General features: G+C 37.9%; 1 non-coding gene across 1 annotated transcript; it reads left to right on the top strand.

The window, feature by feature from the left end:
* The first annotated feature begins 10,260 nt into the window (after positions 1-10,260).
* On the top strand, positions 10,261-10,332 carry trnah-gug (transfer RNA histidin (anticodon GUG)). The gene has a single exon. It is a non-coding gene; the product is annotated as a tRNA-His (tRNA).
* Positions 10,333-14,712: the final 4,380 nt, after the last annotated feature.

The following is a 14,712-nucleotide window of genomic DNA, read 5'->3' as shown; positions in this document are numbered from 1 at the left end:
CGTGACTTTATTGGATTGTCCGCAGAACTGGCGAGGAGTTCACCAAATCGTTCAGTTAATAACGGCCAGGAACCTGGTGGTGAACTGAAATCTAGCTTTTGTTGTTCAGCAGTAGTTGTTATCATGTGGGTGTGTGTGAAAGTTAGAGAGAGACCTTTGCACACTAACCTTGATGTGTCTGAGAAAATCAAAATATGTACCTCAGCCCTCACAACTACATGGAGTACACAAAAACAAAGTGTATTTCTGCACCTGTGGCCTTTGGATGGTGAGAAGTACAGACTAAACCTATGTATGGCCTGTGTATGAAATGCTTGTCTTTTTTTGATGGTAAAGCCAGTTTGAAACTACCTTAAAATCCTTCAGCGATACACTTTTCCATTTTTTCTGTAAAAAATCTACTCTGCATCAGATTTATGAACATTGTCACCACTGCCTCGCGGTGCCTTGTGCTGATGAGGATCACATTCCTCCCCCATTTCGGAATATAACTCACGACCATGGTGTTCTGCACCAGGGTGGGTGGTCTCTCTCACTTTCTCACACACACACACACACACACACACACACAAAAGCCAGAAACTAAGCTTTCTTTGCTCAGGCCTATCTAAAGGGTTAACGGTGCCACATGGTCATCAACAGTAAAAATCACAAATTTTACCTCTTCCCAACAGGGAAAACCAGCAACAATCAAGAATGCATGATTATATAGTGTCATGGCTGTGCAGACAAAAAATGTGGTTATAATGGAAGTCTATGGGGCAAAAACAGCCACCAACAGTAAATTAGGGAGAAAAAATTTAATCTGATGCTGCAAAAAAAACTAAAAATGCATCAGAGCTAATGTTGTTACTAATCTTTGACATGTCCAAGACTGTGATAAAAAGTAAAAAAAATATCCAGTCCACAATTACTTTATATATTGTTTTTTCCCCAAATCAGTGACATCATTTATGAACTTGGCAATTAAAGAGTTAAAATCCTGGATGTTTTTGAACATTTAGTAGTTTTGATCAGAACTGAGGTTGATTAACAGATTTATGCAAACAAAAGTTGAAAAAAAAAATCATCTGATATATTTTTACAGCAGTTTATTTTAGTGCATGTTTTCATCCCCAAACATAACATTAGGGTAGTGAATTTGAACTATTTCTATTTTTTGCAGATATATGCAGAATTCTACAGAGTTACTCGAGTTGATCTCAGGCAGATCTTTCTTAGTTACTTGGACTCACTTGCACCACGATTGATCAAGCTCTATAGATCAAGAAGTGGAGCCTTGGGAGGAGAAATTCAAATACTCCTAGACAGACTTGATGAACGGGTAACAACATCAGTTTACTTCAAATTGTGAGGTTTTAAAAAACATAACTGCATACTACAAATGTTAGCTGTAGTAAAAGCCATTTACTTTGTCCATGTTTTTCCTGCTTCCTATTTGTGTTTTAGACCACTGCTATCCTGACACACAGGAAATCTGCAGCACTTTGTGGCCTTCCCTTGTTTCTGAGAGAAAAGGAGGACAATCTACTGAGAACGTATCTGCTAATATTTTTTATCTTATCCGTCATGTCTAACATGGCTGGCCTGTGGAGACGTTTGTGAGAATGCTATCCTTTCTCAAATTGCTACAACCCAAACGACTCGCCTTAAAACAAAAATGTAAGTGTATTAAATATTTTAATGATTAGTGAACATAAGAAACCAAAACGCTCTAAATTTTACAGCAGTTGACTGACAATTTGGGTCGTCAGTAAAGTGCTGTAATATCTTAATGTTGCATAAAATGACACATAACCCAGCACACTTGCTCATTTGACTGATGTAGGATACAACTAAGCTGAAAGATAAGGGTCTTACTCAACCAATGCTGCTTGGAAGTGTGCTGGAATTTGAACACAACCTTCTGATCAAGCCTTCTGTCACTGAGGCATTACAACCATGCCAGAGCAACACCATAACTAGTTTGCATTGATTCAGCTATTTCTCCCACTGAATTAATGGCACTTAAAGATTCCAGTGAAGCAGTGCAAGCTAGCTGTAGTGATGGCTTTGAGTCTCTGATAAGAAGGTTGTGTGTTCAAGTCCCAGCACAAAACATAACTTCCTTGATTGTACCCTTGAGCAAGACACTTCTTCTTTTTCTTATCTTTGTCCTGTATTGATTTTGACCCATAGTTTGTTGTCTCTGTAGGACACAGTCCAGAAGGAAACCTGCACTAAGGGACTCAAAGTAGATATCCTCAGTTTTGTTGAAGATGTGGCAATAACCAACCCAAACACAAGAAGTATAGCTGTGGTGCTGGAAGAGAAAATTGTGCTTGATGATGTTGATGACCTGCCAAATGCATTTGCTTTACTTTTTGGTATCATTTATGCACTTAACATTGAGTACCCGAAGAAGTATACCTTCGAGGTGACTCAGACATTATTTCTGACCCTTGGCTCTCAGTGTACTGCAAGAGTGCAGTCATTGAAGAATAAGCTTCTGAAGCTGGATGTTTAATCTTGGCTGCTGTTTATAAAAAAGTTAACAGTTATCTATGCACTTTCATAGTTTCGTTATTGGAGCTGAGTTTGTTGGACTTGTTTGTTGAAGTGTTCAAGCTGCAGCTGTGAAGCCATAGCAAAGTCATTTTTGGTCTTTTTCCATTGTTTTACCCAAATCTGATTACTTAGAAATATTCAGAATACTTGCTGACTCAAAAGGTTCACACTGTAGTTTCATGGCCATAGCAGTGAATCCAGAAAAAGTCGTCGTTGTATATTTCTCAATATTTCATCTAGTTGTGTTTTGTATTCAGTGATTATTTGTTCTTTTTATTTGTTTTGGTCTCAAAATCTCTAATACTGCTTTTTTCACTCCTTGGACTCAGATTGTTTATGTACCATTGTTTAATTCAGGCTTACTCTTTTATAATTGGTGCAAAATTTTATATCGTTTTTTTATTCCTATTTGCAAACTTTCTTTCATGTTTGTATCGATTTATTGCTTTATAATTGATATTTTACTGAAGATAAATGATATTAATATTGAAAAGAGAGCTTTTTGTAAAATGTATATTCAGTGCCATGAATAATGTCTGGATTTTTGGTTGTGGTCATTTGGTTCTGTTTACTGGAGAGTTATTGAGACTCAATGCCTTGGTTTTATTAAATGCCATTCAATAAATAATAGCATTTATTCAAGTTGGATTGACTCATATTCTGTCTTGGAAAAGGTCTACAAAGAATATCATTTTCTGGACACTTTCATTTCAATTCAAGTCAGTTTATCTTAAAAATTAAATCTTGTTGCTTGTTGTTAAACTTATTACTCTACAGGTTTAGGAAACTGAAAGCCTGAAGCCGGTTGCCTTAATTTTTTAATTTAGTTTTCGGTTTCTCAACTTTTGATTTTTTTTTACAGTGTATAAATCAGCTTTCATCCTCTGGAAAAACTTCATATCAGTCTCTAAATATCTGTTCACTCTTAAACTCTTCCAGTAATCAGTTCTGCTGTTTGTAACACCTCAGCTTATGGACAGACTGAGATGCAGACAGATACCATAAGCACAGACACAGCTCTTATTTTATATGCCACCATTTGCTCTTTAAAGACTTGTCTCATTTGTTTTAAAATGGATTTGAATGGGCTTGAACACACGTATGAAAACAAACAAAACGTTACACGTCTCATTATCAACTTCTTTGGAACATTTATTAATAAACTTGAACAAGCATCGGCTCTGTACATCCGACATTAACACTATAAACATTTTACATAGAGTGCATTGTATAACGTAATGACATCACACCCAAATGAACCGTAATACATTCAATAAAACAAGAGTAGTTCGGCTGATGCCATAATCTAACGAGTAAGAGTGCAATACTTAACACCCACACTTGCTCTTAGCTTATTAAGTTACCTGAAAACAAAATAACAAATAAGGCTTCTCTTTCACATAAACGATGTAAACATAAACCTTTTACTCTTTTAAGTACCAAACATGTCTCGAGCAAACCTCTTTAACTTTAGCTTAGTGGCTGGCTTTGTCATAATGTCAGCAACCATTTGCTCTGTAGGTATTCCAAGATTACCTTGCCATCATTCACAGTTTCCTTTATAAAGTGCTGCTTGATGTCAATGTGCTTGCACCTTTGCCTGTAAACTGGGTTTCTGGCTATTGCTATTGTACCTTGGTTGTCTTCATACACTTTTGTTTGTGCGTATTGGTATGTATCCATACCTTTGAGTAGCTGCTCTAAGTAGATACATTCCTGAATGGCTGTTTTCTGGATTTCCATGAGATCAGAGTAGTAGAGTAGTAGAGGTCACAGTATTTATTTCCACAATGAAATATTGAAATTTGGAGATTTTAGAGACTCAATGGTGAGGGACAAAATAGTCTGTGGGATTCCTGATAATGGTCTCAGGGAAAGACTGTTATGTGAACCAGCTCTGACACTGGAGAAAGCAGTCAATATGTGTAGACCTGCTGAAATAACTTGTGCACAAGCCAAGGAACTACATAGAGAAGATGCTGCAGTGCAGGCCATTAAAAAAGAGGAGCAAAACACATTTTGCAAAGCAAAAGCAGCAAAGAATGAAAACCCCAAAAAGTAAATGTTGAAGATGGGGAGGCAAAATCTGCAACAATAATGTCTCTCCTGCGATGTCTTGCAGACCAAGATGACCTGTTAGACCTCCTGAAAGGCTTATTGAAATTTGTTAAATATTTCAAGGACTGGGGTAGTTGAAAAAGAAAAAGGTTGATTGTAATATCTCACAGTTAAACTGCAACTATTGTGTTACTGTTAGATAAAAGAAAAAAAAGGTTGTTTTTTGCATAAAAGTTAGTAATAGAAGTAAAGAATCCCAAAGATAGTGCTTTACTTTTAAAGTGGGGAAGATGTGATGTTATGAATGATTACATGTGATTTTGGTTCCGGGTGTGTGTGTGTGTGTGTCTGGACAGTTTAGAGGGGAACCGCAAGTTGTGCTATAAGAAATGTTGTGCAAAATGCTAAGTAAAGTGAAGTGGCTAAAAAGACATTGAAGCTCTCCAGCATGTTGATTAAAACATAAAAGAGGGCATCACATTTAGTGCTACATCACATACACACATATGGTCCACAGTGTCAGTGTGAAATGCCACAGAAATCACATTGTTTGTTTCTGGAATTAGCATATGTATGTTTATGTTTTTATATATATATATATATGAATGAAAGTCCTCACAAGTCACCATTAGCCAATGTACAGTATACAGTGAGGGAAAAAATTATTTGATCCCCTGCTGATTTTGTACATTTGCTCCCTGACAAAGAAATGATCAGTCTGTAATTTTAATAGTAGGTTTATCTGAACAGTGAGAGACAGAATAACAAGAAAAAAATCCAGAAAAACACATTTCAAAAAAAGTTATACATTGATTTGAGTGAAATAAGTATTTGACCCCTTTGCAAAACATGACTTAGTACTTGGTGGCAAATCCTTGTTGGCAATCACAGACGTCAGACATTTCTTGTAGTTGGCCACCAGGTTTGCACACATCTCACATCTCAAGGAATTTGGGCCCACTCCTCTTTGCATCCACGACCCATTTTTAATGCCCTGGCTGAGGGAAGGAGGTTCCGTCCATCGTCCCTTTGATGCGGTGCGGTTGTCCTGTCCCCTTACCAGAAAAACACCCCCAAAGCATAATGTTTCCACCTCCATGTTTGACAGTGGGGATGGTCTTCTTGGAGTCATAGGCAGCATTCCTCCTCCTCCAAACACGGCGAGTTGAGTTGATGCCAAAGAGCTGGATTTTGGTCTCATTTGACCACATGACCTCTGAATCATTCAGATGTTCACTGGCAAACTTCAGATGAGCCTGTACATGTGCTTTCTTTAGCAGGGGGACCTTGTGGGCGCTACTGGATTTCAGTCTTTCACGGCATAATGTGTTACCAATTGTTTTCTTGGTGACTATGGTCCCAGCTGCCTTGAGATCATGACAAAATCCTCCAGTGTAATTCTGGGCTGATTCCTCGCTGTTCTCAGGATCATTGAAAAACTCCATGAGGTGAGATGTTGCATGGAGCCCCAGAGGAAGATTGACAGTCCTTTTGTGTTTCTTCCATTTGGGAATAATCGCACCAACTGTTGTCACCTTCTCACCAAGCTGCTTGGCAATGGTCTTGTAGCTCATTCCAGCCTTATGTAGGTCTACAATCTTGTCCCTGACATCCATGGACAGCTCTTTGGTCTTGACCATGATGGAGAGTTTGGAATCTGATTGATTGCTTCCTTCTGTGGACAGGTGTCTTTCATACAGTTAACAAGCTGAGATTAAGAGCACTCCCCGAGAGTGCTCCTACTGTAATCTCAGCTCCTTACCTGTATAAAAGACACCTGGGAGCCAGAAATCTCTCTGATTGATAGGGGATCAAATACTTATTTCACTCATTAAAATGCAAATCAATGTAGAACTTTTCTGAAATGCATTTTTCTGGATTTTTTTCTTGTTATTCTGCCTCTCACTGTTCAAATACACCTACCATTAAAATTACAGACTGATCATTTCTTTGTCAGTGGGGAAACATACAAAATCAGCAGGGGATCAAATAATTTTCCCCTCACTGTATATTTTAGTTACTTTATGTCTTGTGCAGGTGAAACGTTCAGTTCCCTCAGTTTCCAATACAGGGTTGGGGTAAGCACTATTTCTAACAGTCATGGACACCTGTCTCAATGCTTTCAAAGTACACCCAAGTTGTATAGTCTGAAGATACAGTATATACATAGTATTCTATGCATAAAAGGCTAACATCAATAACAGAAGCACCATGCTTTAAGAAAGACACTTTTCCTTCTTCTACAAAATACACACTGGCGTAGACGAACTTGTAATTGGCATCCACAACAGCCATCATTATTACAGAGAAGCTGGACTTGTAATTATGGTAAAGACTGCCACCTTTAACTGGAGGCTGTGTACGGATGTGTTTACCATCAAGTGCAATAAGCAATGTGGGAATTGCCATTTAGATTGAAAATCATGCGCTATAATCAGAGCCATTCTGCCTCTGTTGTGGGTCTAGCAAAAGAACAGAAGAACAGATTTGAACATTATTTCTTTGTCACAGAGCATAAAAATCAAACATTTCTGAAGCATTGCAAATATGGATTCATTACTTAAGGCTTCATTGACTATTACAGAATAAACATTAAAATACAAAAAGCAGTGACCTTGAAAATACAAATACTCTGGGACGTTATAGCTATATTGATCACCACAGCATACTACTGTTTTTTGTACATTACTGGTAATCAGTGGTGGAAGATGCATTCAGATCATTTATAAACTATACATATGTATACTTTTATTAAAATTACTTTTAGTTATGAGTTATACATGACTGAAAACCCAGATAGTCATTTTATTGGTGACTGTTTTGTACATAAAATCATCATAATGTAAAGAACATTCTGTAAAATCATCAACTTGATATCTGGAATATTGAGTAAGGCCATGTTGAAGATTGAAATCATTACAAAATGATTGGAACAAAAAATTTGATGGTCCTAACCTCATAGTAAAATTGACACTGTAGGCTGGAATTCACAGACCATCACAAATAACTGATGCATTTTACTGAAACTGATGTTCATTTTTAAGCTAATTTTACTAAAAGTTATTTTTTACCAATGTACTAAATGTGTCCTTTAAGTACAGCATTTGAGTAAATGTTGGGAATCAGTGAGTACCTACAGGAGCAGCACAGGTCTCCATGACTATGTTAGAAATGGTGCTTACCCCAACCCCGTATTGGAAACTGAGGGAACTGAACGTTTCGCCTGCACAAGAAATAAAGTAACTATAAAATATAGCAATACACACTTAAAAGTAATACTTGTTGAATCAAATATTGTTCTGCCAGACCCACCTGTTGCCAAAAACCGCATGGTCACAGCTAGACGCTCTTTTGGGGGATATGGCCCGTCTCATTTGTGTGTGCTGCTTGGTTATGAGAGGTCCAACCATCCCCAGCAAGATATCACACTCCTCTGCTGTCATCTGCAGAAGCTTCCTGAATCCAGTATTATCGTACATCTATTTGTATGGTGAGCACATTATAGTTTATAGGTTTTTACCAGAAAAAATGGGCAAGCCTACAGTATGGACAAGGACCAAATTGTGATGGCATCAGAGCATCTCCAAAACTGCAGCTCTTGTGGCGTGTTCCCGGTCTGCAGTAGTCAGTATCTATCAAAAGTGGTCCAATGAAGGAACAGTAGGTTATGGCAGCGACTGAGGGCAAGACTAGTGAGAAAACTTGAACACAATCAAAGGGGGCTGAACACAAATGCAGATAACCAGATCACAGTTCTGGAGAAATGTTTACTTATCTTTAATTAGATAATAATGCAAGTCAAATAATCCACAAAACAAATCCAACAAGTCAGCTCAAAAGACTTGACAGTAGTTCCAAAGAATAAATCCCCAAAATCCACAAGGTTAATCCAAAAGCATACAAAAGGTTCACAGGAGTCTAATCAAAAAACAAAGTCAATACTTCCAAAAAGTCATTCTAATTAGTCCACAAAATAAATCCATAAGGCGTTCAAAAGAGCACTTGTCAATCAATCAAAACAAAGAACTATACCAGATGCACAAAGTCTTTTAAGGACAAGGCCATAAACCAGAGCACACGGCTGACCTAGACTTAATCAAGGTACAGGAAACACTAAGCAAAGTATTTGTGGAGGAAAAGGGTGACTTAAATACACAAACCTAAACAAAGCACAGGAGACACCTATTAGACATAATGACAGAGACTGGACACCAACAAAAAGGCAGTGGGGGCCTCTAGTGACCAGAAAACAGTCCACAGCCCTGACAGGAAACCAGTAGATATCAGTTTATATCTTGCTCTGTTCATGTTACAATTAGTTGCATATGTTACCTGTATATTTCAGTCTAGTTGTGTTGATATTTAACATGATCAGAAAATGACAGATGATTTTCAAAGTCTTTTCCTGTTTCATCATAAAATGGACATAATAAAGCATCCAAAAATGGACAAACCCATGTGTATAAATCACACCAAAATATGGATTTGAATTAAAACACTTAAGAGAAACATTATTTCAGACTTTTGGATAACAGCTTGATAGACTTTTATTTGATAATTATGTGCAGTATTGAGATTAAAATTTATACTTGATTTGGATTGGTCAGAAGGTGTTCAGCATGGACCTGATAGCAGTTCAGGTTTCAAATCAAATCTCTCTTTTTTAAAGAATGTCCTCTTTCTGATTATATATATACAGTTATACAAACCAAAAAATAGTGTATGTCAAATATGTACAGAAGAAACTGAATCTGAGTTTAGAGACTAACTAACTAACTAACTAAATATAATCACAATCGTTTACATCAGCAAACAAAACATTAATATAAATTATGTATACACAGTGCACATACTTGATCAAGCCACAATTATAAGGACATCCTAATGATTAGACTGACCAACTATAGAAGAAGAATTCACATAATCAGAAAAAAATAAAAATTAATGGCCCCAAGTTTCAGAAAATATGCCAGTATTGCCCTTTATTGTGTACCTAATTTTATCCAAATGAATGAAGCTCATAACATCTTACTGCCAGTCATCAAAAGATGGAGGGAGAATTTGTTTCCATAGCAGAAGAATATGCCATCTAGCTAATAATGTTACCGTTAAACGTGACTTTATTGGATTACCCGCAGAACTGGCGAGGAGTTCACCAAATCGCTCAGTTAATAACGGCCGGGAACGCTTCCTCAACGGAATCCGAAAACGATCACTGATTGCAGCCAGCAGCATGTTGGTGTTGTGTTCATTTCGATTCACTGCGCAAAACGTTACATAACCAAAGCCACAGTACCATTGACCTCTTCAACTTAAATCATTCTTAAGCTTCTTGATGAACTGAGGAGAACTCTCTTTTGGCTTATTTTCTCTCTCGGTGTCTGTGAGTGTCAGTCCCAGTGTCAATAGAACTAATCATGTAGTGTATCCGGGTTGCAGGATTTTTTAATTTATTTGTTTGTTTTTTTATTTAAAAAGCACAGAAGGTATCATTTGGGTATGAATCTGTTCGTCTCTCGATATAGTGTCAAAAAAGACTACAACTATTCCAATCATATCTAAATCAAAAGCCACTGCACCAGGCCAGAGGGGCACCAGAACGCATATCACAACATGTAGCAGCTCCTTTTACCAGCCGGCCCAGGTGTGTGGGGTGCCGTGATCGTATAGTGGTTAGTACTCTGTGTTGTGGTCGCAGAAACCCCGGTTCGAATCCGGGTCATGGCATTGGCTTTTCCACATCACCGTTGAATGCTAGGCAAGGCTTTTGGCCATTTGTCACTTGAAAAGCATAAGCAGGTAGGACCCCGCTCCCCTTAAGATTCTAGGTTCGACTCCTGGCTGGCTCGGCTGCCTTTTAAGAGCCCAGAGGTGTGCCACAGACTCCAGCTGCCGAATTGCTGGCAGAGTAACACCTCCCACAATCCCTGAAATGCGGAGAGTCCTGTACTAGGAGGTATGCTGGCTTTCTGCACCAGGAACACCAGCCCACGCTCTGTCTAGCGGCTGATCTTCCGCTGGAGTGACAGCTCGAGTAGCTGAATGCTCGGTCAGCGCTGGCCGATTTTGTGCTCTGCAATGCAAGGTTCCCATGCAAAGCTCTGGATGATACCGCGCTGGAGCTCAAACTGCTTGGTGGTCGAGTAAAACGCCGATCTCAACTCTCCTGGGGAGCCCTCCCATATGGTCTAGCGGTCAGGATTCCTGGTTGTGGCCCAGGTTCGACTCCCGGTATGGGAACGTGACTTTATTAGATTGTCCGCAGAACTGGCGAGGAGTTCACCAAATCGCTCAGTTAATAACGGCTGGGAACCTGGTGGTGAACTGAAATCTAGCTTTTGTTGTTCAGCAGTAGTTGTTATCATGTGGGTGTGTGTGAAAGCTAGAGAAAGACCTTTGCACACTAACCTTGATGTGTCTGAGAAAATCAAAATATGTACCTCAGCCCTCACAACTACATGGAGTACACAAAAACAAAGTGTATTTCTGCACCTGTGGCCTTTGGATGGTGAGAAGTACAGACTAAACCTATGTATGGCCTGTGTATGAAATGCTTGTATTTTCTTGATGGTAAAGCCAGTTTGAAACTACCTTAAAATCCTTCAGCGATACACTTTTCCATTTTTTCTGTAAAAAATCTACTCTGCATCAGATTTATGAACATTGTCACCACTGCCTCACGGTGCCTTGTGCTGATGAGGATCACATTCCTCCCCCATTTCGGAATATAACTCACAACCATGGTGTTCTGCACCAGGGTGGGTGGTCTCTCTCACTTTCACACACACACACACACACACACACACACACACACACACAAAAGCCAGAAACTAAGCTTTCTTTGCTCAGGCCTATCTAAAGGGTTAATGGTGCCACTTGGTCATCAACAGTAAAAATCACAAATTTTACCTCTTCCCAACAGGGAAAACCAGCAACAATCAAGAATGCATGATTATATAGTGTCATGGCTGTGCAGACAAAAAATGTGGTTATAATGGAAGTCTATGGGGCAAAAACAGCCACCAACAGTAAATTAGGGAGAAAAAATTTAATCTGATGCTGCAAAAAAAACCAAAAATGCATCAGAGCTAATGTTGTTACTAATCTTTGACATGTCCAAGACTGTGATAAAAAGTAAAAAAAATATCCAGTCCACAATTACTTTATATATTGTTTTTTCCCCAAATCAGTGACATCATTTATGAACTTGGCAATTAAAGTTAAAATCCTGGATGTTTTTGAACATTTAGTAGTTTTGATCAGAACTGAGGTTGATTAACAGATTTATGCAAACAAAAGTTGAAAAAAAAAATCATCTGATATATTTTTACAGCAGTTTATTTTAGTGCATGTTTTCATCCCCAAACATAACATTAGGGTAGTGAATTTGAACTATTTCTATTTTTTTGCAGATATATGCAGAATTCTACAGAGTTACTCGACTTGATCTCAGGCAGATCTTTCTTAGTTACTTGGACTCACTTGCACCACGATTGATCAAGCTCTATAGATCAAGAAGTGGAGCCTTGGGAGGAGAAATTCAAATACTCCTAGACAGACTTGATGAACGGGTAACAACATCAGTTTACTTCAAATTGTGAGGTTTTAAAAAACATGACTGCATACTACAAATGTTAGCTGTAGTAAAAGCCATTTACTTTGTCCATGTTTTTCCTGCTTCCTATTTGTGTTTTAGACCACTGCTATCCTGACACACAGGAAATCTGCAGCACTTTGTGGCCTTCCCTTGTTTCTGAGAGAAAAGGAGGACAATCTACTGAGAACGTATCTGCTAATATTTTTTATCTTATCCGTCATGTCTAACATGGCTGGCCTGTGGAGAAGTTTGTGAGAATGCTATCCTTTCTCAAATTGCATTTTAAGGGCATTCAGAATGTGCTATTGGGAGTGTATAGACTACAACCCAAACGACTCGCCTTAAAACAAAAATGTAAGTGTATTAAATATTTTAATGATTAGTGAACATAAGAAACCAAAACGCTCTAAATTTTACAGCAGTTGACTGACAATTTGGGTCGTCAGTAAAGTGCTGTAATATCTTAATGTTGCATAAAATGACACATAACCCAGCACACTTGCTCATTTGACTGATGTAGGATACAACTAAGCTGAAAGATAAGGGTCTTACTCAACCAATGCTGCTTGGAAGTGTGCTGGAATTTGAACACAACCTTCTGATCAAGCCTTCTGTCACTGAGCCATTACAACCATGCCAGAGCAACACCATAACTAGTTTGCATTGATTCAGCTATTTCTCCCACTGAATTAATGGCACTTAAAGATTCCAGTGAAGCAGTGCAAGCTAGCTGTAGTGATGGCTTTGAGTCTCTGATAAGAAGGTTGTGTGTTCAAGCCCCAGCACAAAACATAACTTCCTTGATTGTACCCTTGAACAAGACACTTCTTCTTTTTCTTATCTTTGTCCTGTATTGATTTTGACCCATAGTTTGTTGTCTCTGTAGGACACAGTCCAGAAGGAAACCTGCACTAAGGGACTCAAAGTAGATATCCTCAGTTTTGTTGAAGATGTGGCAATAACCAACCCAAACACAAGAAGTATAGCTGTGGTGCTGGAAGAGAAAATTGTGCTTGATGATGTTGATGACCTGCCAAATGCATTTGCTTTACTTTTTGGTATCATTTATGCACTTAACATTGAGCACCTGAAGAAGTATACCTTCGAGGTGACCCAGACATTATTTCTGCACCTTGGCTCTCAGTGTACTGCAAGAGTGCAGTCATTGAAGAATAAGCTTCTGAAGCTGGATGTTTAATCTTGGCTGCTGTTTATAAAAAAGTTAACAGTTATCTATGCACTTTCATAGTTTTGTTATTGGAGCTGAGTTTGTTGGACTTGTTTGTTGAACTGTTCAAGCTGCAGCTGTGAAGCCATAGCAAAGTCATTTTTGGTCTTTTTCCATTGTTTTACCCAAATCTGATTACTTAGAAATATACAGAATACTTGCTGACTCAAAAGGTTCACACTGTAGTTTCATGGCCATAGCAGTGAATCCAGAAAAAGTCGTCGTTGTATATTTCTCAATATTTCATCTAGTTGTGTTTTGTATTCAGTGATTATTTGTTCTTTTTATTTGTTTTGGTCTCAAAATCTCTAACACTGCTTTTTTCACTCCTTGGACTCAGATTGTTTATGTACCATTGTTTAATTCAGGCTTACTCTTTTATAATTGGTGCAAAATTTTATATCGTTTTTTATTCCTATTTGCAAACTTTCTTTCATGTTTGTATTGATTTATTACATTATAATTGATATTTTATTTAAGATAAATGATATTAATATTGAAAAGAGAGCTTTTTGTAAAATGTATATTCAGTACCATGAATAATGTCTGGATTTTTGGTTGTGGTCATTTGTTTCTGTTTACTGGAGAGTTATTGAGACTCAATGCCTTGGTTTTATTAAATGTTATTCAATAAATAATAGCATTTATTCAAGTTGGATTGACTCATATTCTGTCTTGGAAAAGTCTCTAAATATCTGTTCATTCTTAAACTTCCAGTAATCAGTTCTGCTGTTTGTAACACCTCAGCTTATGGACAGACTGAGATGCAGACAGATACCATAAGCACAGACACAGCTCTTATTTTATATGCCACCATTTGCTCTTTAAAGACTTGTCTCATTTGTTTTAAAATGGATTTGAATGGGCTTGAACACGCGTATGAAAACAAACAAAACGTTACACGTCTCATTACTTCTTTGGAACATTTATTAATAAACTTGAACAAGCATCGGCTCTGTACATCCGACATTAACACTATAAACGTTTTACATAGAGTGCATTGTATAACGTAATGACATCACACCCAAATGAACCGTAATACATTCAATAAAACAAGAGTAGTTCGGCATATGCCGTAATCTAACGAGTAAGAGTGCAATACTTAACACCCACACTTGCTCTTAGCTTATTAAGTTACCTGAAAACAAAATAACAAATAAGTCTTCTCTTTCACATAAACGATGTAAACATAAACCTTTTTCTCTTTTAAGTACCAAACACGTCTCGAGCAAACCTCTTTAACTTTAGCTTAGTGGCTGGCTTTGTCATAATGTCAGCAACC

This window comes from Hemibagrus wyckioides, unplaced genomic scaffold (genome assembly GCF_019097595.1).
Source record: "Hemibagrus wyckioides isolate EC202008001 unplaced genomic scaffold, SWU_Hwy_1.0 Contig7, whole genome shotgun sequence".
NCBI classification, from domain to species: domain Eukaryota; kingdom Metazoa; phylum Chordata; class Actinopteri; order Siluriformes; family Bagridae; genus Hemibagrus; species Hemibagrus wyckioides.
The sequence above is the reverse complement of the archived record's forward strand: the minus strand, read 5'-3'. Positions and strand labels throughout refer to the sequence as shown.